The following is a 27913-nucleotide window of genomic DNA, read 5'->3' on the forward strand; positions in this document are numbered from 1 at the left end:
TTGGTCTTTTACTGGCGCTTGTCATTAAATTTCCTTCTGGTTTTCTTCTTGAAAAAGAGATAAGGGGAGAAACGTTATTCTTCATGGAAAATTCTACTAACGCTGAGGTCGGCCAGTCCAGGGATCATGAAGGTTTCTTGTTTTTTATTTATTTTTTACTTTTCGTACTTTCCCATTTAAATCCCACATTACTATCTTGCTGTGAGACCTGGCATTTAACAGTACCTGTACTTGTTGACACCAGTCTTCTAATTCTCCATCACAATCAGAACGCGTTGGTGCATACACTTGAATGATTTCCATAATGTATCTGTTGCTTACCTTTGAAACGAGTCTACACATTCAGTTTGATATTCCTTCAAGGTCTATATGTTTTTTTTTCTTTGTTCACAACAACGCTGCCAAACAAGCTGTTTTCATGTTCTGGTGCACTATAGTAATAAACTTGTCCTGGATTTAATCCTGTAATGCAGTCATAGGCACCTTTGTAAACACGAAAGTAATTTTAATTTATTAAATTCTACGCTTTGCGGTTATATATTATTAGCAACGATTAGTGAATTACCTCACTAGCCTCAAGGGATTGTCCACAAAAGCTATAACAAAAATCTGAGATGTGATGCCACAGCAAGTAAGTTTTGCAGGATCGGACTTGAATCTTTCACCTCCAACTTTAGTATTAATCTGTTTTTTATAGTTTTCGAGGTACATTTTTAAAATTATTTATAGTTTTAATTCTTCTCATTCAGCGATTACACCAACCAACTTTTCCTCTCTGGTTTGGTGCTTCCCACCACTAATACCTTTTCTGCGACAACCCTTCCCTTTCAGAGTAGCATTTCCAAGCTACGTCCTCAACTACACTCCTGGAAATGGAAAAAAGAACACATTGACACCGGTGTGTCAGACCCACCATACTTGCTCCGGACACTGCGAGAGGGCTGTACAAGCAATGATCAAACGCACGGCACAACGGACACACCAGGAACCACGGTGTTGGCCGTCGAATGGCGCTACCTGCGCAGCATTTGTGCACCGAAGCCGTCAGTGTCAGCCAGTTTGCCGTGGAATACGGAGCTCCATCGCAGTCTTTAACACTGGCAGCATGCCGCGACAGCGTGGACGTGAACCGTATGTGCAGTTGACGGACTTGGAGCGAGGGCGTATAGTGGGCATGCGGGACGCCGGGTGGACGTACCGCCGAATTGCTCAACACGTGGGGCGTGAGGTCTCCACAGTACATCGATGTTGTCGCCAGTGGTCGGCGGAAGGTGCACGTGCCCGTCGACCTGGGACCGGACCGCAGCGACGCACGGATGCACGCCAAGACCGTAGGATCCTACGCAGTGCCGTAGGGGACCGCACCGCCACATCCCAGCAAATTAGGGACACTGTTGCTCCTGGGGTATCGGCGAGGACCATTCGCAACCGTCTCCATGAAGCTGGGCTACGGTGCCGCACACCGTTAACCGTCTTCCGCTCACGCCCCAACATCGTGCAGCCCGCCTCCAGTGGTGTCGCGACAGGCGTGAATGGAGGGACGAATGGAGACGTGTCGTCTTCAGCGATGAGAGTCGCTTCTGCCTTGGTGCCAATGATGGTCGTATGCGTGTTTGGCGCCGTGCAGGTGAGCGCCACAATCAGGACTGCATACGACCGAGGCACACAGGGCCAACACCCGGCATCATGATGTGGGGAGCGATCTCCTACACTGGCCGTACACCTCTGGTGATCGTCGAGGGGACACTGAATAGTGCACGGTACATCCAAACCGTCATCGAACCCATCGTTCTACCATTCCTAGACCGGCAAGGGAACTTGCTGTTCCAACAGGACAATGCACGTCCGCATGTATCCCGTGCCACCCAACGTGCTCTAGAAGGTGTAAGTCAACTACCCTGGCCAGCAAGATCTCCGGATCAGTCCCCCATTGAGCATGTTTGGGACTGGATGAAGCGTCGTCTCACGCGGTCTGCACGTCCAGCACGAACGCTGGTCCAACTGAGGCGCCAGGTGGAAATGGCATGGCAAGCCGTTCCACAGGACTACATCCAGCATCTCTACGATCGTCTCCATGGGAGAATAGCAGCCTGCATTGCTGCGAAAGGTGGATATACACTGTACTATTGCCGACATTGTGCATGCTCTGTTGCCTGTGTCTATGTGCCTGTGGTTCTGTCAGTGTGATCATGTGATGTATCTGACCCCAGGAATGTGTCAATAAAGTTTCCCCTCCCTGGGACAATGAATTCACGGTGTTCTTATTTCAATTTCCAGGAGTGTATTTGTTGAATGCCTTCCAATCTCTGTCTTTCCCTAACTTAGTTACCTTCTGCAGTTCCCTCTAGTACCATGGAGGTTAGTTAGTGTTTAGTGCCTTAGCATTAGTCCTATCATTCTGTCCCATCTTCTTGTCAATGTTTTCCACATGTTCCTTACTTCACCAATTATACGGAGAACCTGCCCATTCCTTACGAATCCCCTCACCCTCACAGCGATGTGTAGCACCACAACTCAAACCCATCGATTCTTCCCTGTCACTGTTTCCCCATTGTCCTTGATTTACTATGATAAATGCCCTGCTCCAAACATTCATTTTCAGATGTTTCCTCCTCAAATTACGATTTATGTTTGAATACAGTAGACTTCTCTTGGCCAGGGATGTCCTTTGTGCCTGCGGTAATCTGATTTTTATGTCCCCTTGCTTCGTCCGTCATGGGTTACTTTGGATCCAAGGTACAAGAGTTCCTTCATTTCGTCTACTTTGTGACCACTAATTTTTATATTAATTTCTCGCTATTCTCAGTTCTGCTACTTCTCATACCCTTTATTTTTCCGGTTTGTTCTCAATACATATTCAGTACTCATTACACTATTCGTTCCACGTAACTGATCCCGGAATTTTTCTTCACTTTCACTGCTGATAGTATTTTATCAGCGAATCTTATCATTGATATCCTTTCACTATGATTTTTAATCCCACTCTTGAACTTCTCTTTTATTCCCGTCATAGCTTATTCGAACAGTGGGGTCTGCTAGTCTTAGTGTTTTCTCTTGGGTCTTGTACATATTGTACAACAAGTGTCTCTGTACCTTACTCCTATTTTTCTCGGAATTTCGAATATCTTGTATCCTATTACACTGTCGAACGCTTTTTCTAGATCGACAAATCCTACGAGCGTAAGCGCGAAGTCAGACCTCCCTGGGTAGTGTTTTACCTTTCCTAAAGCCGTACCAGTCGTCATCTAACAGATCCTCAGTTTTCGTTTCCATTTTTCTGCATATTGTCCTCATCAGAAACTTGAGTGCATTAGCTGTTACGCTGGTCGTGCTATAGTTTTCGCACTTACCTGCTCTTGCGACCTTCCGAGTTGTGTGGATGGTATTTTTCAGAAAGCCTAATGGTACGTCGCCAGTGTAGATTTGCCGTTAGGGAAAACGGATGATAAGATTAATACTACACGTTGTTTTTGCCGTCCTTCTCTAAAGCTTGTTCCAGAAGGTTATGAAATCTTCCCAATGATAGTAAGTGGGTAGCAAGTTCTATTCGGCTGGACCACGAAACAACTGGATTTGCTTTGAAGTCCGCACTGTGCTGTCTACAAGCGACAAGTTATACCAGCGTATCAGAACTGCTCTTAAACCATGTTACTTTTTGGGGGACTTGCTTTGCCTTTCAAATGACTCTGTGGCGCCTCAAGTGTCTATAGAACCTTTTCAACTACCAGTGCAGCTACACTGCTGACAGGGAAAGCACTGTGCGATTGAAACTGAACTAGAGCTCCGCTCTCGTCACTGGAAACATGTCAATAAGCCTCATGTTGCTCCTAGAGGTATCAAATCATTCAGTTCCGGGCAGCTTTTGACGTGAAGTAATTAGGTGCCCTTAGGGAGCGCTTTCACATGAAGTCGTTTTTGTCGGGTCCACCAATCGAGTTGGCCCACACAAGTCACTCAACGATTTCAGAACACACCTAGAAGCAAAAAAAGTACGAAATGAGAGTATAGTTTTAAAAAATACGATACATAGTTTCCTCGCAGCAGTATTCGAAAATGAGCTGTAAGTAACCAGCAGATTTCTACTCTTTAATTTTTGTTTCAACTTATCTTGTTACAACGTTTAAAGCATTTTAGTTACTACTAAAAGAGAAAAAGTGACATGTAGAAGGACTACAAAATTGCTCAGGTTCATGTAGGACTCAAGCACTGAGGGTTTTATGAACTTTATATATCAAATTCATACTCAGAATCGAGATTCTCAACGATTTTTCGCTGTTGCTGATATCGATATAGACAAGATATTGGTCCCGGGATTCCCAGGACTGTATCAGAATCTCTACACTAGTTCCTCGGGCAAGTCCACACACACAGAAAAAAGTGAGCAAGGGTTGCACGTAACATATGTAGAGGAAGACAAGATTTAACAAAACATTTTTAATTACGTACTACATTAAATGTTTTCATGCAGTGATGTTAGTCTAGACTGCTTTTGACGAATAATGACTGCAATATTTATTCAAATGATAAAAAGATATTTGTATGTGATATAATTACAGTTTTAACAAGTTTCAGATTTCTTATTTTACTTGTACTGTGCGGCTGTTTCTTGCCAAATTTCGTGATTCTAGATGAGCAGTAAGTGTTCTATAGGTTTTGATGAGTGAGTTTGCGACTTTCAAAATAACATAACTGTCCGTATCTTTTGTTGCCTTGACTTAGCAGTTCAGAATTTTTACACAGTTAAGAGACCATAGATTTTAGTAGGTGATATAAATTTGAACTTAAGACGTTAATGGCTACCAGAGAAAAAAGGTCTTAATTGACGGAAAGACGAGCATAAAAATGACAAAAATACTTTCTCTGTTATATAATCGAAAATTATCAATTTTCGGATTTTTTTCCTTTACTTGTGTTGTGAAAACTTAGTTTTTGCCAAGTTTCGTGATTCTAGGTCAACGAGAAGTACACTACAGGTTTTGATGAGTGAGCTCTCGGGTGTCAAAATATGTAAAATAAATGGCCGTATCTTTTGATTGACTTGACTTAGTAGATTAAAATTTTTACTCCGCCAAGGGATCATAGACTTTAACGCGTGACGTATATTTGAACTTAATGCGTGTATCCGTTTCTGAGGAAAAGAGTTCTTAACAGACGGACAACGAAGCGATCCCATAAGAATTCCGTTTTTACAAACTGAGGCACGGCACTCTAAAAAATAAAATAATGAATCCACCGCCTTCCAATATCTCAGATGTTGTAGGCATTATAATCTCTGTGGTTTTCTCGTTATGTTTTTGTCTGAAAAACATTTGATACGTCTGGCTTCGAGCAGAAGATGATGCTGTTGTACACTTTAGATTAATTGCTTTTGTTCTAAATCTGACTTAATGTCAAAAATTTTCTGAAGCCAAAATCGGATAAATATTTCTTTACATACGACAACCTGTTTCAACAGACTTTGCTGTCAAAAATTTTTTCATCAAACGTGTTCATTTTTAGTTGGAACCTGACGCAAATTTATCATTAGTAGCTAAAATGTAGCACATTATACAAAAATTTGTCTTAATGAAACATTAAAAATCAAAAAGTACCTTGTACACATGGTCATGTCCACATACGTAGCACACATAGATGATTGTTACGTCAGAAAGATCACAGTACGTAATAAAATGGCGTAACCATCATCTGTGAGTGCTACATACAGGGTGAACATAAAATAAAACCGACAAGCTGCAGGGACGGATTACTGACTGCAAATGGAGTAAAAATATTCTATGAACATGTCCGTAAATGGACGGAGCGCGTGCAACGACAACAAATCCTTCCGGAACACAGTACACAGCTGCATCGCATCCAAGTCAGAACATATGTTCAAAGTGGCCTTCTTGGAATTGCAGGTGACAGGGATAGGAGCGGTTGTCACGCAGGATACACACAAGACTATACTTTTTCTTACACAGTGCTGCAGGGCCAGTTGCCAGGACATTGCAGTAGGTTTCGTCTCAGTATCCTGTAGAACTCGGTCCTCCAAATCTGGTGTGCACACAGTCCGCAGTTTCGCTGCACATCCGTTTGTCTGAAAGGATCCATGACCACATAAAATCCCAAAAAGTGCTTGAAATGTTGTGTGATTTGGCTGGTGCCTGTGAGGGTACTTGCTTTGATATAGCCGTGCTGCCCCTCGCAATTTCAAATTGCTTGGCCGTACACAGACACCATTCCCCGACATGAATTCGGATCATTCACCTGCTTGCAGTACGCTGCTTCGATCGCAGAATCTGCAACACACCAGGAACACAGGGTGTGTGCTCAGGGAACTCTCATTCGCCACCGTCAGGTGTCAACGATATGTTCCTAGACACATGTTAACACAACTTTCTCACCTACATTTCCAGCCAGGAATCCGTACTTGCAGTTCATCGGTTTTTTTAATGTTAACCTTTTATATTGTCATGGCAGTGTGCACAAGGTGCTTTTTGGTTGTAAATGTTTTATTTGCAACAAACCTATGTATAATGTGTTACATTTTAGTCATTAACATGACGAATCGGCGTGAGGTTCCAAGTGAAAATGAACACATTTTTATAACAACAATTTTTGAAGACTTCAAGATGGCAGCAAAGTCACTCGAAATCACATGTTGTAGATAAAGAAATATTTATGCGATCCTGGCTTTAGAAATTTTAAGACAATGAAGCAAATCGCTCCTTCTGATTTCTGAAAATGAGAAAATTCAGTTGAATTAATGTTGGTTAATAATGTCAATATTTGCTGTCCTAACCATGTTTCTGAATGTATTTTTCGGACATGTGATCGGGGAGCGAAATCGACGTTGTTGTTATTAATACGCTGGTGGCATTGATTATCAGTCACTGCGAGTTGCGTGATCAGTAAAAGAACTTCCGTTTCTGTCGTATTTGTTTTTCGAAGTCCGATCCATTAAATGAAATACTGCTCTTCTACGTAAATGCTAGCGTTGAAATACTTACATTTCTTTCCACGGTCATGCATCTCTGTTAGTATCGGATCAACAACCACAGACTGTGATGATTAAAATATTTGTTCCAGTTGTTAAGATATTTCTGTCTTCTCTTTTTGTTAAATGTATGGAACAAACATTTAATCATTTACGCGAGAGAAGAGGAAATATATACGGAAATAAAATACGGAGTTGAAAATTAAGGTGTTTCTAGTATTCACGTAAGGTAGCGTCGGGGTGCAAAAGAAGGAAAAGCAGATACGGAAACGCCACCACTTAAAAGTGACAAAGAAGGTGCTCCCAATTGGAGGAAATTGAAGAAAATCTCTTACGATGTGTTATAATTGAAAACCGTAAAAAGAAGTTCTGATTCTATGAATACTTCAGCTGCCATCGTTTTTTATGTGTAATGCAAAAACTTATTTATTATCATAATGTAATATTGTACAAACAGTTACTCGAAGCTTCAGTCTTATAAAAATATTATTCCCATGTATAAAGGCTAGAAAATACAAAAAGTTGGAAAAGGTTGGGCACTGCACCCGCATTTGACAAGCGGCGTTCAAATCCACGTTGGTCGTACAGCTTTAATTTTTTCGTTGTTCCTCAAAGACGCGGTTACACGATAACAAGGACAATTTTCTTGCTCATATTTGTCGTTACATTCCTGACGGCATTGTTAACTGTAGAACATTAAATCTTTACTGCTTTTTATTATTTGGAGGCTGTAATTGTCTTTGTAATTTCTGCACGTGTATCATCCTTTATTATTCCTTTACGCAACAGTTCAAAGGAAAACAGCGGTGGTTTTGATAAATCGCCTTTTCGATGTTATGCACCCTAACGTCATATGATCGATAAACACAACGCCCATACCAAACAGAAATCCCTATGGTATTTCATTACAGGATTAGTAGTAAATTTTCGGAGCACTGCGTATAAGTACTTCACATACATGAAGTTTGTTGTTAACAAGATGAGAAAATAAGTGTTAGATCTGAATACAGCGCTAAGAACAAATCTGATCACATGTACTTACATTTTAACCTGCTTGTAGCAAATTAGGGAACCCATAACAAGTAGTAAGAGTATTCGAATCCATCTCAGGTATTTTAAATATCCAGATAGGTAACATTTTTACAGTTTTGCTTTGGAATAGATTTTTTGTTCTATATATATATATATATATATATATATATATATATATATATATATATATATATATATATATATATATATATATATATATATATATTCCTGGAAATGGAAAAAAAGAACACATTGACACCGGTGTGTCAGACCCACCATACTTGCTCCGGACACTGCGAGAGGGCTGTACAAGCAATGATCACACGCACGGCATAGCGGACACACCAGGAACCGCAGTGTTGGCCGTCGAATGGCGCTAGCTGCGCAGCATTTGTGCACCGCCGCCGCCAGTGTCAGCCAGTTTGCCGTGGCATACGGAGCTCCATCGCAGTCTTTAACACTGGTAGCATGCCGCGACAGCGTGGACGTGAACCGTATGTGCAGTTGACGGACTTGGAGCGAGGGCGTATAGTGGGCATGCGGGACGCCGGGTGGACGTACCGCCGAATTGCTCAACACGTGGGGCGTGAGGTCTCCACAGTACATCGATGTCTTCGCCAGTGATCGGCGGAAGGTGCACGTGCCCGTCGACCTGAGACCAGACCGCAGCGACGCACGGATGCACGCCAAGACCGTAGGATCCTACGCAGTGCCGTAGGGGACCGCACCGCCACTTCCCAGCAAATTACGGACACTGTTGCTCCTGGGGTATCGGCGAGGACCATTCGCAACCGTCTCCATGACGCTGGGATACGGTCCCGCACACCGTTAGGCCGTCTTCCGCTCACGCCCCAACATCGTGCAGCCCGCCTCCAGTGGTGTCTCGCGACAGCCGTGAATGGAGGGACGAATGGAGACGTGTCGTCTTCAGCGATGAGAGTCGCTTCTGCCTTGGTGCCAATGATGGTCGTATGCGTGTTTGGCGCCGTGCAGGTGAGCTCCACAATCAGGACTGCATACGACCGAGGCACACAGGGCCAACACCCGGCATCATGGTGTGGGGAGCGATCTCCTACGCTGGCCGTACACCTCTGGTGATCGTCGAGGGGACACTGAATAGTGCACGGTACATCCAAACCGTCATCGAACCCATCGTTCTACCATTCCTAGACCGGCAAGGGAACTTGCTGTTCCAACAGGACAATGCACGTCCGCATGTATCCCGTGCCACCCAACGTGCTCTAGAAGGTGTAAGTCAACTACCCTGGCCAGCAAGATCTCCGGATCAGTCCCCCATTGAGCATGTTTGGGACTGGATGAAGCGTCGTCTCACGCGGTCTGCACGTCCAGCACGAACGCTGGTCCAACTGAGGCGCCAGGTGGAAATGGCATGGCAAGCCGTTCCACAGGACTACATCCAGCATCTCTACGATCGTCTCCATGGGAGAATAGCAGCCTGCATTGCTGCGAAAGGTGGATATACACTGTACTATTGCCGACATTGTGCATGCTCTGTTGCCTGTGTCTATGTGCCTGTGGTTCTGTCAGTGTGATCATGTGATGTATCTGACCCCAGGAATGTGTCAATAAAGTTTCCACTTCCTGGGACAATGAATTCACGGTGTTCTTATTTCAATTTCCAGGAGTGTATATATATATATATATATATATATATATATATATATATATATATATATATATATATTGTGTGTGTCTTTTAGCTCATTATTTAACCACAGATTAAGAAACATTTAAACATAAATAAGTACTTGGCCAAGAGCGCGAAGGAACCGTGCTGTGAATGTTCCGTACAAACTTCATTATGTATGTAGATAGTACATGGTAAGATATCGGTCCTGAGAGTTCCAAGACTTTCTAAAACGGTTTGATTGATTTGCTACTGTAATTTTTCAGGTATTGTATTTATTTGGGACTTATATTAAACCGCTATAATAATTATGAACACAATTATTAAAACTTTTTTTTATTCGTTATTGAATAATGTTTGATATGGCTCAATCTAAGTTTAGAATTCAGTTACCGTAATTTTTTTGCCATCTTGTGCGTCAGACACCCTTCAAGTTTTTGAATTATAATAATAAACGTAATGTAAGTATCATAAAAACTGATCGTTAGGTAGTGACGTCTGGTACTTAACTCACTTCAGAACACAGGGAACGTCGAAATTTATTTCAGGCGAAAGTACAGGTAGATAGTTTACTAATAAATTTCTCCTCAGTGTCTGTAGACCTTAGTGTGTGACATAATTTGAACTTAATACATCTGTCCGTACATAAGAAAGACAGGTCTTAACAGACGGATACAGAGACTCGGATAATAAATGACAAACAATGTTTTTTCACGTCACATAATTACAAATTAACAGTTTGCACAACGTTTCCCTTACCTTTTCTGTAAAATCTTGCTTCTTGCCAGATTTCTCGATTCTAGGTCAACGAGAAGTACCATATGGTTCCTGATTAGTGAGACTGCGAGTATCAAAACATTTGACATAATTAGCCAAATCTGTTGATTGCACTGATTTAGAAGCAGTAATTTTTTACGACACCAAGGGACCAAAAACCTTATTATGTGACGCAAATTTCATATTGATACGTCCTTCCGTTCCTCAAAAAAACAATTTTTAACAGTGGAACAGACAGACGGACGATGAGGAAGTGCTCATGTAAGGGTTCCGCTTTTACCGGCTGAGGTACGAAACCGTAAAAAGCACCACACTAGCATACACTTATGAAGAAAATATACAATTTTAGTACATTAATACACATTTCCAAATCATTGGTGAATATGGCTAATATGATGGGTAGAACATAGAAGTATTTACATAAATAAAAAGACCTGAGGATAAAGCAAAGCCATCGAAACGCTTAGTGACGAAACGAAAACCAATAACTGAACCCCGTTTCAAATAAAAATTTTTCCTTGACGCAGGGAGAGAACTTTTTTTCCCCCAGTGAAAGAAAAATATTTGGTACCTGGCTTAGAAATCGGGGAGCATTTGTGAAAGTTGTGGCCCACTTAAGGAACGGGCTGTGACAGGACGTCGCCCAGTACGGTTTCAGCAGGAATACTGCATTTTTACCGAACAGGTCGTGAGCATGTAGAAAGCTAAGAGCCGCAAAATTGGTCCCCTGTCGACAGGAAATCGTAAAATTCGGCCAGTGCAGGGGACTGACGCGTAAAAAAGGGGCCAGGCTGTCGCAGACCACTGCATCCCTGTTTCGGCAGACTTTCAACGCCGCAGAAGGTGGCCGATGTTTCCAAATGTTGCCGTTAGATGGCTGTGGACGCAATGTAAAGCAGTGCAGGAGGTTTCGCAGTGATACGACCTACACTGAAATACTGAAATTTATGAGCCAGCAGTATGCAAATAAAGAAGACGATATCCTGTAAACACGTCAGGGGTCGTCAACCCCTTCGGGTGAACTCGCCTGAATGTTGAGAAACGCCTTCGAATGCGCTTGCAGCTGCACGACAGAAATTGTCGCAGTTTAATGTGGTAAATGGTCAGAGTAAGATGCAAGGAACAACTGATTCATGCAACACTGTGGTTTGTGATTCGAACAAAATTTATTCTTGTATGTTAGCACGGATGTACAGTATTGTTATGTCCTGTTCCTTCTGAACGCCGAACAATATCCTGTAAGCGATACGATAAAATCTGACTCCGTAATGATACGTTTCCAGTCGGAAGCAAACTTTAGCGCCACTCTACACTGGAGTGCAAAACGTGCTGTAATACATCTTCCGAACGCATCCTTCACGTATTCGATGGGATCTGACCAGGAGAAGAACCGAATTTTTGAAATTGTCTGCACAGTAATGTACACTACTGGCCATTAAAATTGCTACACCACGAAGATTACGCGCTGCACAAGCGAAATTTAACCGACAGGAAGAAGATGCTGTGATATGCAAATGATTAGCTTTTCAGGGCATTCACACAAGGTTAGCGCCGGTGGCGACACCTACAACGTCATGACATGAGGAAAGTTTCCAACCGATTTCTCACACACAAACAGAAGTTGACAGGCGTTGCCTAGTGAAACGTTTTGTGATGCCTCGTGTAAGGAGGAGAAATGCGTACCATCACGTTTCCGGGTTTGATAAAGGTCGGATTGTAGCCTATCGCGATTGCGGTTTATCGTATCGCGACATTGCTGCTCGCGTTGTTCGAGATCCAATGATTGTTAGCAGAATATGGAATCGGTGGGTTCAGGAGGGTAATACGGAACGCCTTGCTGGATCTCAACGGCCTCGTATCACTAGCAGTCGAGATGGCAGGCATCTTATCGTCATGGCTGGAACGTATCGTGCAGCCACGTCTCGATCCACGACTCAAGAGATGGGGACATTTGCTAGACAACCATCTGCACGAACAGTTCGACGACGTTTGCAGCAGCATGGACTATCAGCTCGGAGACCATGGCTGCGGTTACTCTTGACGCTGCATCACAGACACGAGCGCCTGCGATGGTGTACTCAGCGACGAACCTGGGTGCATGAATGCCAAAACGTCATTTTTTTCGGATGAATCCAGGTTCTGTTTACAGCATCATGATGGTCGCATCCGTGTTTTTGCGTCATTTCGGTGAACGCACATTGGAAGCGTGTATTCGTCATCGCCATACTGGCGTATCACTCGGCGTGATGGTATGGGGTGCAATTGATTACACGTCTCGGTCACCTCTTGTTCGCATTGACGGCACTTCGAACAGTGGACGTTACATTTCAGATTTGCTACGACCCGTGGCCTACCCTTCATTCGATCCCTGCGAAACCCTACACTTCAGCATGATAATGCACGACCGCATGTTGCAGGTCCTGTACGGGCCTTTCTGGATACGAAAATGTTCGACTGCTGCCCTGGCCAGCATATTCTTCAGATCTCTCATCAATTGAAAACATCTGGTCAATGGTGACCGAGCAACTGCCTCGTCACAATACGCCATTCACTACTCTTGATCAACTGTAGTATCGTGTTGAAGCTGCATGGGCAGCTGTACCTGTACACGCCATCCAAGCTCCGTTTGACTCAATGCGCAGGCATATAAAGGCCGTTATTATGGCCAGAGGTGGTTGTTCTGGGTACTTATTTCTCAGGATTTATGCACCCAAAAAGCGTGAAAATGCAATCACATGTCAGTTCTAGTATAATAAATTTGTCGAATGAATACCCGTTTATCATCTGCATTTCTTCTTAGTGTAGCAATTTTAATGGCCAGTAGTGAAGGTTAAGATCCCACGTATCACACTGCAGCCATGCACCCTGGTCAGCACTCGTTTGAGAGTAACTGTCAATAAAGAAATTCAGAATTTTGTGTGATACTCAATAATATTGAAAGAGATGCCCTATGGAACCCAGTTGTGTGGTGTAGTGGATAAAATAACAGCTCCGGCTGCAGCAGGTTGTGGATTGAAATCTAATGAAATAAACAGTTTTTTTTATTTTTAAATCTTTGTCGTAATGACCATTGATCGTCTATTCAAGTAATTGATTTAAATGTAATTATTTAAGTCCTTTCCCTTGTCGTATAATTTTAATCATAATATCAACTTCTTCATTTGCTCTCGTTTTTATTACTGTCATTCTTTCTCCACTTGAAATCTTTATGCAAGTCTTTTTTAATCAATTTTATGTAGTAATTTCGATTTAATTCCTTTTGTTGTATCACACTGGTTTTTCGTCTACATTATTGCGTTTAATATATCTATTTCTCATTTTGCTTGAATTTCGTTTTACTTATAAATTCGTCATTCATTTAAATTTTCATCTGTGTCGTTCTGTGCTTTGTGCAGTAGGTATTTAGTTATGTTTTAAATGCTTGTGTGACTATGACCGTGCAAAAAAATGCACATCTGCTAATAAAAATACATTTATGACACAATTGCATAAATTGTTGTTGTTGTTGTTGTGGTCTTCAGTCCTGAGACTGGTTTGATGCAGCTCTCCATTCCAGTCTATCCTGTGCAAGCTTCTTCATCTCCCAGTACCTACTGCAAACCTACATCCTTCTGAATCTGCTGACTGTATTCATCTCTTGGTCTCCCTATACGATTTTTACCCTCCACGCTGCCTTCCAATACTAAATTGTTGATCCCTTGATGCCTCAGAACGTGTCCTACCAACCGATCCCTTCTTCTGGTCAAGTTGTGCCACAAACTTCTCTTATCCCCAATCCTATTCAATACTTCCTCATTAGTTATCTGATCTACCCATCTAATCTTCAGCATAAATGTATATAGATATTCCGTATATTTTTAAAGTCACAGACCAGAATATTCAAATAATTAAATAGTCTAATAGATAAATATAATTAAATTCATATTCACAAAAATTCCGGTTGGAGAATCATATAAAGAAGAAAATGAAACAAGTGAAGAAGTTCGCACGGCGGTTAAAATGATGTAATAAAGGAGTAGAGGTAAACAATTCCATTTAAACCAATTAATTAAATAAAAATAAATATCGAAGTAATTTCGACAAAAATTTAAAAATTAAGAATTTGGTTACCTCTATATGGAGCTGTTATCCCGTCCACTACAGGACACAACCAGGCTATATGACGCAACTTTTTAACGCTATTGCGTATCACACACTATGAACTTTTTTTTGTCAATTACTCGCAAGCGAGGGGCCCACCAGGCTGAATGGCTGCAGTTTGTGATACATGGCATCTTAAACTACATCGCATTGCAGACAGTTTCAAAAAGTCGGTGGCACCGCTGGAGAGCTTTCACAAGCGCGGCCGCTGTGGCCGAGCGGTTCTACGTGCTTCAGTCCGGAACCGCGCTGCTGCTACGGTCGCAGGTTCGAATCTTGCCTCGGGCATGGATGTGTGTGATGTCCTTAGGTTAGTTAGGTTTAAGCAGTTCTAAGTCTAGCGGACTGATGACCTCAGATGTTAAGTCCCATAGTGCTCAGACCCATTTGAACCATTTTGAACCTTTCAGAACTCGGGGGACGGCAGGCCAGTGCATTCGCCAAACACCCTCTCGTTCCAATAGCCGTCAGCCTGCACTGTTCGATGCGGTTGCAGATTGTCGTCCATAAAAATGAAGTCAGAAACGAATGCACTCCCGAAAAAAACGCACCTGTATAAGGAGTATAGTGTCATAATAATGTTGTCGGACCGTGTTCAAAGATTTTCAGGCCAGTAAGCTCAGGCAACATTCTACCTTCCCACTCCGTAACAGCTGGACCACCAGAGCGATCATATTCGACAGTGTTCGTGAGAGAATTACACCTTTCCATCTCTCGACATATGAGGGCATGTCGAGCATTGTCGAACGTGATCGTTTTGGTAGTCCAGGTGGGAGTAATGTTGCATGGGCGTACTGACCTCCAAATCTTGGAACACGGTATACTCACTGGTCAAAGCTATTGTGACACAGTAATTCTTCCCCGCATACGTCGTTTCAGGAGTGAATTAGGGCATGACTTCATTTCTATGGATGACAGTTCGCGACCGCATAGAACAACCCGTTTAGAGAAGCACATGGAAAGGGAGGATATTCAGCGAATGCACCTGCCTCACAGTAGCTCCGACTTAAATCCAATCGCGTACGTATCGGATGCGTTGGGGAGACAGGTTTGAACACGTGCACCAAAGACTGTCTAGCAGTTGTCAACAGCCTTGGAAAAGGGACGGGACGCATCACCACGAGGAATCCTTTCCATCCCTGTCGCGAGCGTGGGAACACTTTGCAGAGCATGCTCTGAAGTCCGTGGTGATCACACGCTGTATTAAGAACCACACCCCGCCGTTTGTAATGTGCAGGAGATCATCATGAACCGCTGTGACTTCAGCATAATTATTGTCATCGAATAAAAATGTCATTTCTGATAGTCTCATTGCGTTTTTGTTTCAGCTACCGTCTTTGATATACTGTAGCAGTCCTTTTTAAATACGTCCAAATGTCATCGATTTATGTTCCGTCGCAATGATAAACCATGGAAAAGTTTCTTTCGTCTTTAATATTTACATACCAGGGTAACATCAATATTTCCCCACTTGTTGGTCTTTATTTTAATACCACGGTTCTCACTTCCTTTGTTCCATACAGGCATATAAACCAGCACAGATTTTATAACCTCAGCCTTACTCACAGACCGCTTCAACGCCAAAGGTAATTTGAATTTAATCGCTATTTTTATGCGATGGTATTGCATTTTCTCAATAATCTCTGGTCACATTCACCATCTATATAATTAGGGGGTATTGTAGGATTAGCATGTGCAAATGTTGATAAGGTCGAAGGTCCGTGAGGTGGCTAATGAGCAGAGGGAGCCGTGTCCTTGCCTAACGCTGCGTGCAGTAAGTTACACATACTCTCTTTGAATCTGAAGAAGTACTGTTAAATATTAAACGATCTTTTCCGTTCTTAGTGTACCAATTCGATGGATAACACAACCATACCGTCAAAATCTCAAATCAGCAACTTCAGTACTTTCAGAGATATAAACTTTTACCTAAAACACATAACAGCCGTGCTTGCATTGTGGAACTGAGCTACGGACTGTAATTTATTCATTTATAGTATCAAATGAAACTACAACCAAGAAAATAGCTCCACTTAATCAAATTTTCTGGAATTTTCTTTAGTTTCATTACCATAGATTTCTAACGTAATTATTGCTTCATCACGTTTTGATTGCTGAAGTGTTTTGGAGAGACTGGAGGATATAGGTAAGGTGAGAATGTGATATTTTATTAAAACTATGTAAATGTATGCGGGAGAAAATTGTTATGCAATAGGGTAATATTTGGGGAATGTCTGAGTGAGCTTGATTTTGTAAGAGGCAGCCAATTAAATTTTATATAATCTCGGAATTACGAGATTCCTAGTCTAAATTACTTGTGGTAATCTGATTGGTTGATTTAAGAAATACCGCGAGTATAGAAGTGCTGGAGATGATCTGATTGGCTGCTTAACATACTACGCAATAGGATTTCTGCATTTCCCGCGCGTTTGGCCAGGGCTTTGTGTCTCAGTTCCGCGAGTTGAAAGAATCGCTCGGGATCCGTCTTGTGGTAGACACCTACGTTAAGCCGATCTGATCATATTTGTACCAAAATAAAGAAATTCGAGCGTTTGATCGGTTCTCGTGTCGTTGAAGAAAGGCGGCTACAGTATTATTTCGTGAAAGTTTGAACTTTTTGAGTGGTTTGTTTAGGAGAAATTCGCGTTTGAACATTTTCATGTTGTACATAAACTCCGCGTCGCCTGTTCCGTGAAGATTACAAGACATTATGGCAAGCGCTTTGTGACGGGTCCACCTGTATGTGGAGCCTGATTTCGTAATATTATTCGTGAAAAATGGACCTGAAACGGTCGTAATATGTAGAATAGATTGTATCTTTGACACCACTGCATCAAAGGTGTTGCCTGAGTGGCATAATCGAGTGCAAGTAGGAGCGCGCGGAGTGCAGTGGCAGTTGCCGCTGCACTCTGGCGTAGGTAGGACGTAAGACTTTAAGGCTAGTGCCTAGCTCTGGGAATTTAGTTCTTGGTCTATGGACGCAGCATAATATAGTCTTTACAAAACGGAGTGATGAATGATGTTGTTTATGCTCACTTGGAGCCAGTAAATGTTAGGTCGTAGTTATTTCTACAAAAGTGTAATGTGTGTTATTAATTTGTGAGGCTACAGTATTATCAAGAACTGAAGTGATACAGATCGTTAACAAATATTGACCATTGTCCATGGAAATTACAGAAGAGTAATGAATTTATAGTGTAACTCAAAAGATATCAACAGAAACAAATTTGTAAGGTAATGAAATTTTGTATATTTGATTTTAAGTGTGCAGCAACGCGATATATGGATTTGGCTAAATTTTACAATAGAGACACTTGAATGTAGGAACCAAGTATTTTCGATCAGTTTTAATCTATAGGTTGATTAGATATTTCCGATTTGTAATATTTTGTGTTTTTTGTAATCCTACCACAGAGAAGCTAAAATTTGGAATCTATTTTGTCAAAGAATATTAGACTTTTTTCTCATGTAACAGTCAAGGTGCTTCAATTAGGAGAGTAAGTGAGAATTGTAGAACAGAGGAGAAGTTCACTGATTTTAAAGTTAATGCAACATGTTTCATATCAGATTTTGTGAAGGGGAATATTTTGAATACTGTTTTCAAATTGAAGTATTCGGTCTTAGCATATCCCCTTATCAGTGCCTCATTCAATTCCATGTAGTGTTTAGTTAAATTCAATGAATATTTTTCTAAAAGAAATCATTTTTCAACCAGAATCAGATAAATATTAATGTGCCAGAATCAGAAGTAGGCCTATTGATGTCTGTAACAGTTTCAATGTGGGCAGAATGGCACAGCGCTGAGCCATTATCCAATATGTTCACTGAACATTTGCGAGGTTATCCATTTATCAGCCAATCTATTGACATTATTTGTATGTAGCTATTTTAAGGCCGGCATTGCACTTCGCTGTGCCAAGATTGAATATAGAGAGAACAGAATACCAAAATTACATCCTTTGCGAATCTAGAGATAAGGAAAATTTATTTCATTGTTTATTTGCACAGGGAATTTTGTACAGGGCCATAGAACTAGGTGCTCACTAAACTAGTTAAGTTTCTAAGGGATTAATTTCGTTATGGGCATTACGTATTGGTTTTTCAGATTAAGTTGTTTAATTTTTTTGGATTACAGTAAAACTGATTAAGCACACCATTTGTTCAACAACACATCACATAGTAAATCTTCGTAACACAAAAATTACGTGTTTCATGTTCATTTGTAAACACACATAAATTTTATAAAGAACGTAACACTTTTTTTAAAGAACGTTACAACTTATTTACAAGGACCCTACTAAACGACTTCGTGCATTACCTCGCAAGCAGTCGTGAATCAGTGGCTGTTTAGGGTGTTCAACTTTCTTCTGGCTAGTTTTGAGTCTGAACTTGTAACAGAGGCAGTCAGTAACGTTGCATGACTGATGTCGGGTTATTAAATACGGACTTGATAGCCACTTTCCGTATTTTAAAGACAATAAACCATCATAAAGGAAATTTTAGACATTTTTTCATACTACTCATGCAAAAATACCGAACGCTCGATAGTTTATCTAACTTTCTGCTACTGCTCAAGGACTGGAGTTATGTGGTCTTCGCGTCGTGGGTACTTTGTCGAATCTTCAACACTGTTTTTGTCAGCTAAACCAGTATCTACCATTGCAGAATGAAGGGGCAGATAATCTGAAGCCTATCCAGGAAGGTGGACTGATTGTTTAAAGGGCACTGCCGCAGTACTACAGGTGTGTAGGTGAAATCGAAACGAAATCATTGATATGGGGCAAGTGTGTGGCCTGAAACGCCGGGAAACAGCCTCAGATTGGCCTTCTAAAGACATCCAGGCAACAGCGCTTGCGCAAGGCGCATGATTTTGGCTAACCTCCTACTTGAATGTTAAAAATAGCTTGTTATCGCATTAACAATATTAGAGTCGACGTTTCGAAGCAATTGTGCATGTAGTGGTTAGTTTTAGACGAAACTGCAGACGTGATTCGTCTCTGCAACCCATCTACGAAAAACTTTTTTCTTGCACTGGCGTTACGGGAAAGTTAGTCTGAGTAATGGTAATAAAACAGCTAAGTCGGTTGGATAAGAGACTGAGAGGATATTGAAAATCTCGCGCCTTGGGCATCCGCTGTATCTTAGATGCCTTTGTAGGCCATTTTGATGTTGTTTCCCGGCCTGACGGACTGTAAACGTCTTGTATGAAGTTGTTCGTATCGACTTCCCTTACAACGATAAGGAACGTTTATAGTCTGTAAATGAGTAGTACTGGTATTGTAAGAAAATTGTAGCGAAATGCACCAATATCACTTTTTCTTCTCCCTTTCTTTAGCTTCTTAGATACGGGCTCTGATGTACTCTAGTTTTAGCACTTTTATTTTTATTTATCTTTGCAGCCTCGTGTCCTCCTTATCGCCCAAGTTATACTTCTCAGCTTACTTAAGGGAGGAAAGTCGTGTGCATTCTCTGTCCGTGAATTGTATACACTTTGTTCCGTGTGCGATCGTATTTTAACTGTTTGCGTAATGTGTGGTCTTTGTCCTAGACAGCCGTGGCAGACCGCCTAAAAACCACATTCAAGCTGACCGGCGCACCATCCAGGTCGTTAATTTGCCGTCTGGTTTCTGGTTTAGCACAAAATTGTGAGATAGTGCAATTGTTGAAGCTGTTACGAGAAAGCAGTCTGGAGAGTATCAAGTGAATGGGAATTCCTCGTGGTTATGTCGACTCTGTCAAAATGGAATGGACTTCTGGCAAAATTTCTATTCCCGGTACATTTAATTTCAGCGGTGATCGCTTTTTATGCCCCGCGTTTGCTCAAGTCCTTCCTTACTTTGATAAGCGTGGGAATAATATTCCCTTAATCAGTAAGCAGCACATCATCTGCTCCTAACGTCAAATTCCAGACCAAGCGAGGCGACGCAGTTGTTAAGATACTACTGGCCTCGCAAAAGGGAAAAACGGGCGTCAAATAAATGTCCGAAAACAGACTGACAAAAACACAGTCTGAGCAGACTATGAAGGCCCAACGGTTCCGACCGGCCGTCATGTCATACTCAGCCTGTGGTCCTCACCGAATGTGGAAACCGAAACAGATGGGCACTTGGTCAGTACGTTGCTCTCGCGGCCGTTGTCAGTTTCCGTGATTGGTGTCGCTACCTCTCAATTAAGCAGATCCTCAAAAATGGTTCAAATGGCTCTGAGCACTATGGGACTTAACATCTGAGGTCATCAGTCCCATAGAACTTAGAACTACCTAAACCTAACTAACCTAAGGACATCACACACGTCCATGCCCGAGGCAGGATTCGAACCTGCGACCGTAGCGGTCACGCGGTTCCAGACTGAAGCGCCTACAACCGCACGGCCACACCGGCCAGCGCAGCTCCTCAATTGTCCTCACAAGGGCTGAGTGCGCCCAGCTTGCCAATAGCGTTCGGCACTCCCTGACGGTGACCCATCCAAGTGCCAGCCAAGCCCGACAGCGCTTAACTTCGGTCATCTGACGGGAACCGGTGTTAGCACTGGGGCAAGGCCGTTGCCCAATCAAACAGCCAACAATCCATATTTAGGTTTCACATAGATCTCTTGAATAATTAAAAATGAACGCCAGATTCCTTGAGAAAGAAGACGGTCTCTTTGGCATCACTGTGAACCGGTGTTCCGTGTCTAATTACCTCATCGTCGACAGGGATCTAGTAAGTAATCTTCACGAACTTGTCTATTCCTGCAAATTTTTCCTTCCCATCAATCTCATTCGATACAGCACTGATTTTGTTTCCCAGCTCCTGCCTCTTAATGCGATTTTCAGTTTTTATCTCTTCAAAGTAATCACCGAAAATGGCTTTTATTTCCCCAAGTATTATCTCATCTAATGTCTTTAAGAATGAATGAAGTTCACTTCCTGGAACCCATCCTACGTCTTCCCTTTGCACATTAGGATTGTTTCCATCACTTGCAACATCTGACCCACACTCACTAGCACTCGGCCGAATGCACAGGTGACCTCGTGGACCTTCGGCAGCGCGTGGGCCCTGGGTTGAAAGAGGGCTTTACTTGCGAGAAACCGTGTACACGGCGCAGAAGACGACGTGTGTTCGGTGGCGTCCTCCGTGCTAGCCCCTGGTCGCGTTTCACCAGGTCCGCGAACGGCGTCGTTATAGTAGTGGTGGCCCTGTGAGATTGCCGTATCTTGTCCTGTAATAATTGCAACACAAATACGTGGCGCTTTTGATCTGGCACGAACACAAAACAGCACAAGGCGTACAGTGGCAGATTTAAAAATTTTGCGCCTCTAGGCACTCCATGTTATATGCGCCACCCACCCAAAAAAAACTTGTTTTAACTAATAACTATTACCCGATCACTTCACAATTTCCGTTTTGGGTGGGAACTCTGTGAGCTGTTTTCGTACTCCGCTATTCGTTGTTCTGAAGGACGCGTCAGCGGTCTAGTCACGTTCAATCAAAGTGTAACATGGTATTTGGTGTACGGCAGTGGATAAAACAAACTTAAAACTGCATTGTGTTAACACATTCTTTTGTCGAAAGACAACAGAAACGAATACAATGAAAATAACCTTTCTTTTATGGCCTAAAAATTCAGCAGAGCGTGTAGGAAACAACGGATTTTTGTTATATATTAACTTGTAATATCTTCTTTTACACAAAACCGTTGAAAATGAAAAAAAGTGTTACGATCTAAAAACTGAAGCGAACGCATCATACATTAGAAATTAATACGTACTTTTACAGCGATGCGTTCAAAATCAAAAATAAGCTGTCGTTTTACGATCTAACAACTTGAATGTGAAGCAGAGAAAAAAAAACACCTTCGATATTAATACGTGAATCGACAGGAAAGCGTAAGAAATGAAAATGGAATGGAAATTTCGACGCACGAACTAATAACTAAATACAGACGAACAAACGCAGTACTGGATTTGCTATTACATAATTTTACAGACTAGTGTGGAAAAATCAAATTTGTGAAGCGATTTTAATGGGCAGTAACATTTTAGCGGTTTCTGTGGGCAGAGAAGACAGACTACAAAGTTTAAGTAGTCTTGTTGGTAGTTGATGTGGTGTGTTGTCATTTGTAGGAACACTGGTGTTTCGTCCACACGCAAATGCAGATTTTGTTCCAACATAAAATAAAAATAGCATTCCCTCCAAGAAAGAAAACTTAGTTAAGAAGTTTAATACAAAATTTGCAATTCCACATACTGTTCGACTGCACAGAGTGTGAACTTCGATATCGTGCACGCTGCAGCTCAATAAATGAGAGAAACGAAAGTTGGTTTCTTCTTCTTTTCTCGCCAATAAAGTAACTAAGTGAATAAATAATTAAAATTTTCATTCTGTTTTAAGCGTATTTCATACGTTATTGGATATTCTGCTTTGTTCTTTTCGTATAAACATGTGTTTAAAAATGTAAAACATTCCCATTATCAACAACTTTTTTGTTAAATGGTGTCGTTAAATCAAAGCTGAGATCCACAAATGTTACGGTATTTAAGAAACTGCTGATTAGTTTCTAACAGCTTTTCAAGGGTCCTGGTATTTTCACGGGGAAAATATCGTTGGGTTAAGTAGAAGCCGACAACATTTTCAGAATAATAATGTTTCAAATATTGTGTTGTAGATTTCCATCCTGACAGCTTACTTCAAAATATTTTGAACGGTCACGAAGATGATACCAGACAGAAACCCATGTTAAACTTCCATTCAGTCACCAAGGAAGCTATTTCCAAGCTTGTATAGTCGAATTTCGTTCTTAAGGCTTATTTAAACTAGGAAATTGTGTAACAATATAAAAAAATTTTGTCGTTTGTAACAGCAGTTATTTTAAAAAGTAAAAGGTTAAAATGAGTACAGATAAAAAAAAAACACCTCCCTCCCCTAAAGGAGCCGCCCCTAGGACCTTGCCTAGTGGACCTACATGTAAATCCGCTACTGAAGACGTAAAATATTATGCTACAGCACAGATTTAGCTCAGAGCCCCCAAATAAATTATCTACTGCAGATAACACGAATAAATATTTGAACGCTAGACTCCAAACCATAACGAATATTGGACACAATTCCTGACGAACCAAATTCAATTGCGCGTTCAGGTGTGTAATTTGTCGTATCGTATTTGTTGGGTGTATTGCGTTGTGGTTTCAGTGATCTTTAAATACGCGTCAAATATAAATGAAAGCCAAAGTTACTATCGTTAATCCTTGCATTAGAAACTGATATTGTTTCCAGAAAACCACATTAATTTTTATACTATGACAATATTTTTAACTATTTGCGGGCAAAAATGCAAAAGGTCTGCGGAAATTGCATTTACACACATCAGAGCAATAAATTTCAGTAGAGCATGAATTAATAAAGTTCTCAGGCATTTCACTCTGAAATGGATTCGTTTGTATGTAAACGTTTATTACACTATTGCTAATGTTCACTTTGCAACCAGTCTGCATTTTTAATTAATATTACTCGTTCGCTGTAATGGCGAATACGGAGAGCACAACGTTCTCGGCGGCATATGTCCGGTGCGACCACTGTTTTTACAACAACAAAAAATTTAGTTGTTAAAAATTTACCTCTAACCTCGGATGGAAATCGAATGAACGTCTCCATGAGTAAATATGCCTGAAGGGCCGTAACTGACAAAAGGCCGATAACAATGGCTGCCTACAACGGAGGACTAAATTTACGTAAAACCATCTCAGGTAATGGCACTATATTACAAATAAAAGAATTTTTTATAACTAACAAATATGCTATTGTATTCTGAAAGCGCTTAAGGAAATAATTCACACAATTATTATCAAAAGACCTGTATTTCGATAAGAGCTGTTATAGTCACTTCCGTCTAAGCCAACGGTAATTTTAAGACAGCTAAAGCCAGTCCGTTTTAGCTGGACAAAAGAAGAAAAGAGTAGTAATTGTCTTTTGTAGTCGGAATCAGAGCTAGCAGAGTCACATGTAACTTTTCATCGACGTCCCTGATCACCTTTTATCACTCGCCTCACACGATTTCTCTCGTTTATTACAGCACTTTCAGATTAATACTCAGATCAAAAATTATTCCGTCAGGTTTCTCAGTAAAACCTAACCAGGAAACGATACACCTGGCTACTTTTTGACAAGTGCATCAACTACCAGTTCACTTTGGATCTAGCAGCAGCAACCAGTAGTGACTGGACAAGCACACAACCTACAATAATTTTGACTCGATGGCATCTAAGGGATTGGTTACGTGCTGCTGCCTTTTTGGCTCAAAAAATTACGCACTGATGTTCCTTAGCATATTAATCAGCGAAATTTTATAGAATTAGGCAAATGTTTTCAGATATATAAATCAAAACTGTTGTAAATTAAATGAAGGGTAATATGCAGAACGATAATGGCCTAACAATGCGTTGGTTTAAGTTCAACTCTTAACTTTACTTGTAAGTAAAGAATCAAAGGAAAGAAATACAAAAAGGCGGCCATACATTTCTAAGTAAACCTGCAGCAGATAAATGAATCAATGTATAATGCAGAGCAAAGCAAGCAGAGCATCGAATGAAATTTCTGGACAGTAACGAATGGAAAAATTTGTAAAAAAAAGAAAAAAGGAAAAAAGTACTCCGTCTTCAGGCCACGAGTGGCCTACCGGGACCATCCGACCGCCGTGTCATCCTCAGTGAAGGATGCTGATAGGAGGGACGTTGGGTCAGCACACCGCTCTCCCGGTCGTTATGATGGTATCCTTGACCGGGGCTGCTGCCATTCGGTCGAGTAGCTCCTCAATTGGTATCACGAGGCTGAGTGCACCCCGGAAAATGGCATCTACATCTACATGACTACTCTGCAATTCACATTTAAGTGCTTGGAAGAGGGTTCGTCGAACCACAATCATACTATCTCTCTACCATTCCACTCCCGAACAGCGCGCGGGAAAAACGAACACCTAAACCTTTCTGTTCGAGCTCTTATTTCTCTTATTTTATTTTGATGATCATTCCTACCTATGTAGGTTGGGCTCAACAAAATATTTTCGCATTCGGAAGAGAAAGTTGGTTACTAAAATTTCGTAAATAGATCTCGCCCCGACGATAAACGTCTTTGCTGTAATGACTTCCATCCCAATTCGCATGGCGGCCTGGATGGTTACCCATCCAAGAGCCGACCACGCCCGACAGCGCTTAACTTCGGTGATATCACGGGAACCGGTGCATCCACTGCGGCAAGTTGTAGCACATGCAAAAATTTCAGCACTTTGAGTTTTCGAAGTTCCACCGAAACTCGTTTAAAAAGAACTCTGGTGTTCCAACGTCAAAGATCAGGAGCCCATCTTTCGTCCACCGACAGCGGCAAAAGACCCTGAGTCTCCTCTGTTTGCTTACTCCAGAGCTAGGTCACATGACCAACTACTGCAATCAAGTTTACTACTTTCCTTGGTCCATCTTATCACAATCATTGCATTACGATATCAAACGTTTGAAAAATGTTCATGTAAGAAGTTGTTTGCATCACATTTTAAGCTTATCACAGTTCATAATGAGATGAAAGACAAGTACAAACAAGAAGACTATAAAGGAATGAAGATGAATGAATATACACGTGCTTAATCAATCAGAGCTCAATAATAACTTTAAGTAACCTACAATTTACAATCCGAGAGTTGTGAAACTAATTAACCCAGTTTGCAAGTGAAGCCACCATCTAATGTACAAACATTGGTCTCATTCAGTTCCTCTCTCACCTATAAAACTTATACTATGGAATGTGAGCACATGTTGATAATAGTAAATATGCTTTGTACATGTAATGGTAATAACAAGTACTACATTTGGGTATCAGAGCCACCTACATCTGTATATATTCTGTAGCATCAATAATCACAATATCCAATCTCGTTTAACATTAACCAGCAACATTAACATTAAGCATCAGCGTAACGTATTCTATATATATTACGAAAAGAAATAACGCTAAAAATTTAAAGCGCGAAAAGAAAACTAACCTTAGACTATGAAATCATCAGCGGGAATCAGACATATTTTTAGAAACAGTAATGGTCATTTTGTGCTCCTGACAAGCAATGAAATTGGAAGTAAAAGTTTAAGCACTGTTGACGAGATTTTTATCGTTGACCTATCAGGTGTACACCAGTTAGCTTGCGGTCAGTGAGATCAAGGACATATAGGTCGGTCAGACAGAAAAGTAAAGATACTAATTTTTGAATTTTCTTGACTGATTAGCAGGATACTTTCCCCAGTGTCGTACATCCCTTTACATTTATGGCATGTTATTTGACTTTTCAATTTTAAGCAAATATTTACTTACACACCTTCATTCCTTTATATCCTTTTATTGGTGCTTGTGCCACAACTGATATTGAACTGTAATTATTTCAGAACATGCTGTAAGTTATACAGAACATGAATATGTATCATAGGTTATTGATGTCTTAAACCAGATTTGTCGACCTCTGAGCAATCTAGCCTCACCTTACAATGTGCCTTATATCTCGCTATTAGCTTAGACTAAGAATCTAATTTATGTGTATCTAATACCACTCAAAATCCTTTCCAGCTAAGGCACCCATGTGCCATCCATTACAGCTTTTGTGGCCGTTGTATTGTAAAAGATTCTAATTATACAATTTTCACTTTGTGCCTGCTCTCAAAAGACACTTCTGTTCGTTCACGTCTTAGCAATCTTCGAATGATACATCAAAATATGTACTTTAACGTAATAAGCTGAGGTAATATGCTTCCTATCATATTATCAAGCAATAGTGTATTCATAACGTGCCTGAGAATGTTAGTTTCCAGTGATTAAGCTGAATGTCTAGTGGCTTCAAAAATGTTAAATTCAAATGCACTTATATTTAGTGTAACTCTAATGCTTAATACAGTAAATGCTGGTAATGCTGGTAAATGTTAAAACTGAATGCGTAATGGGGTCGTTAATGCTACAGGATATACACAGACGTAGGTGAATCTGATACTCAAACCTACTATATGATATCATCACCATATCTGGATCTACATGGATACTCTGCAGATCACATTTAAGCGTCTGGCAGAGGGTTCATCGAACCATATTAACAATTCTCTATTATTCCGATCTTGTATAGGGCGCGGAAAGAACGAACACTTATATCTTTCAGTACGAGATCTGATTTCCCTTATTTTGTCATGGTGATCGTTTCTCCATATATAGGTCGGTGTCAACAAAATATTTTCGCATTCGGAGGAAGAAGTTCGTGATTGGAATTTCGTGAGAAGATTACGCCGCAACGAAAAACGCCTTTGTTTTAATGATGTCCACCCCAAATCCTGCATCATTTCA

At 41.2% G+C, this 27913-nt stretch overlaps 1 pseudogene; it reads right to left on the reverse strand.

Annotated features, from left to right (window-relative positions):
- Nucleotides 1–21000: 21000 nt before the first annotated feature.
- On the reverse strand, nt 21001–21119 carry LOC126279281 (5S ribosomal RNA; annotated as a pseudogene).
- Nucleotides 21120–27913: the final 6794 nt, after the last annotated feature.

Source organism: Schistocerca gregaria, chromosome 6 (genome assembly GCF_023897955.1).
Source record: "Schistocerca gregaria isolate iqSchGreg1 chromosome 6, iqSchGreg1.2, whole genome shotgun sequence".
NCBI lineage: Eukaryota > Metazoa > Arthropoda > Insecta > Orthoptera > Acrididae > Schistocerca > Schistocerca gregaria.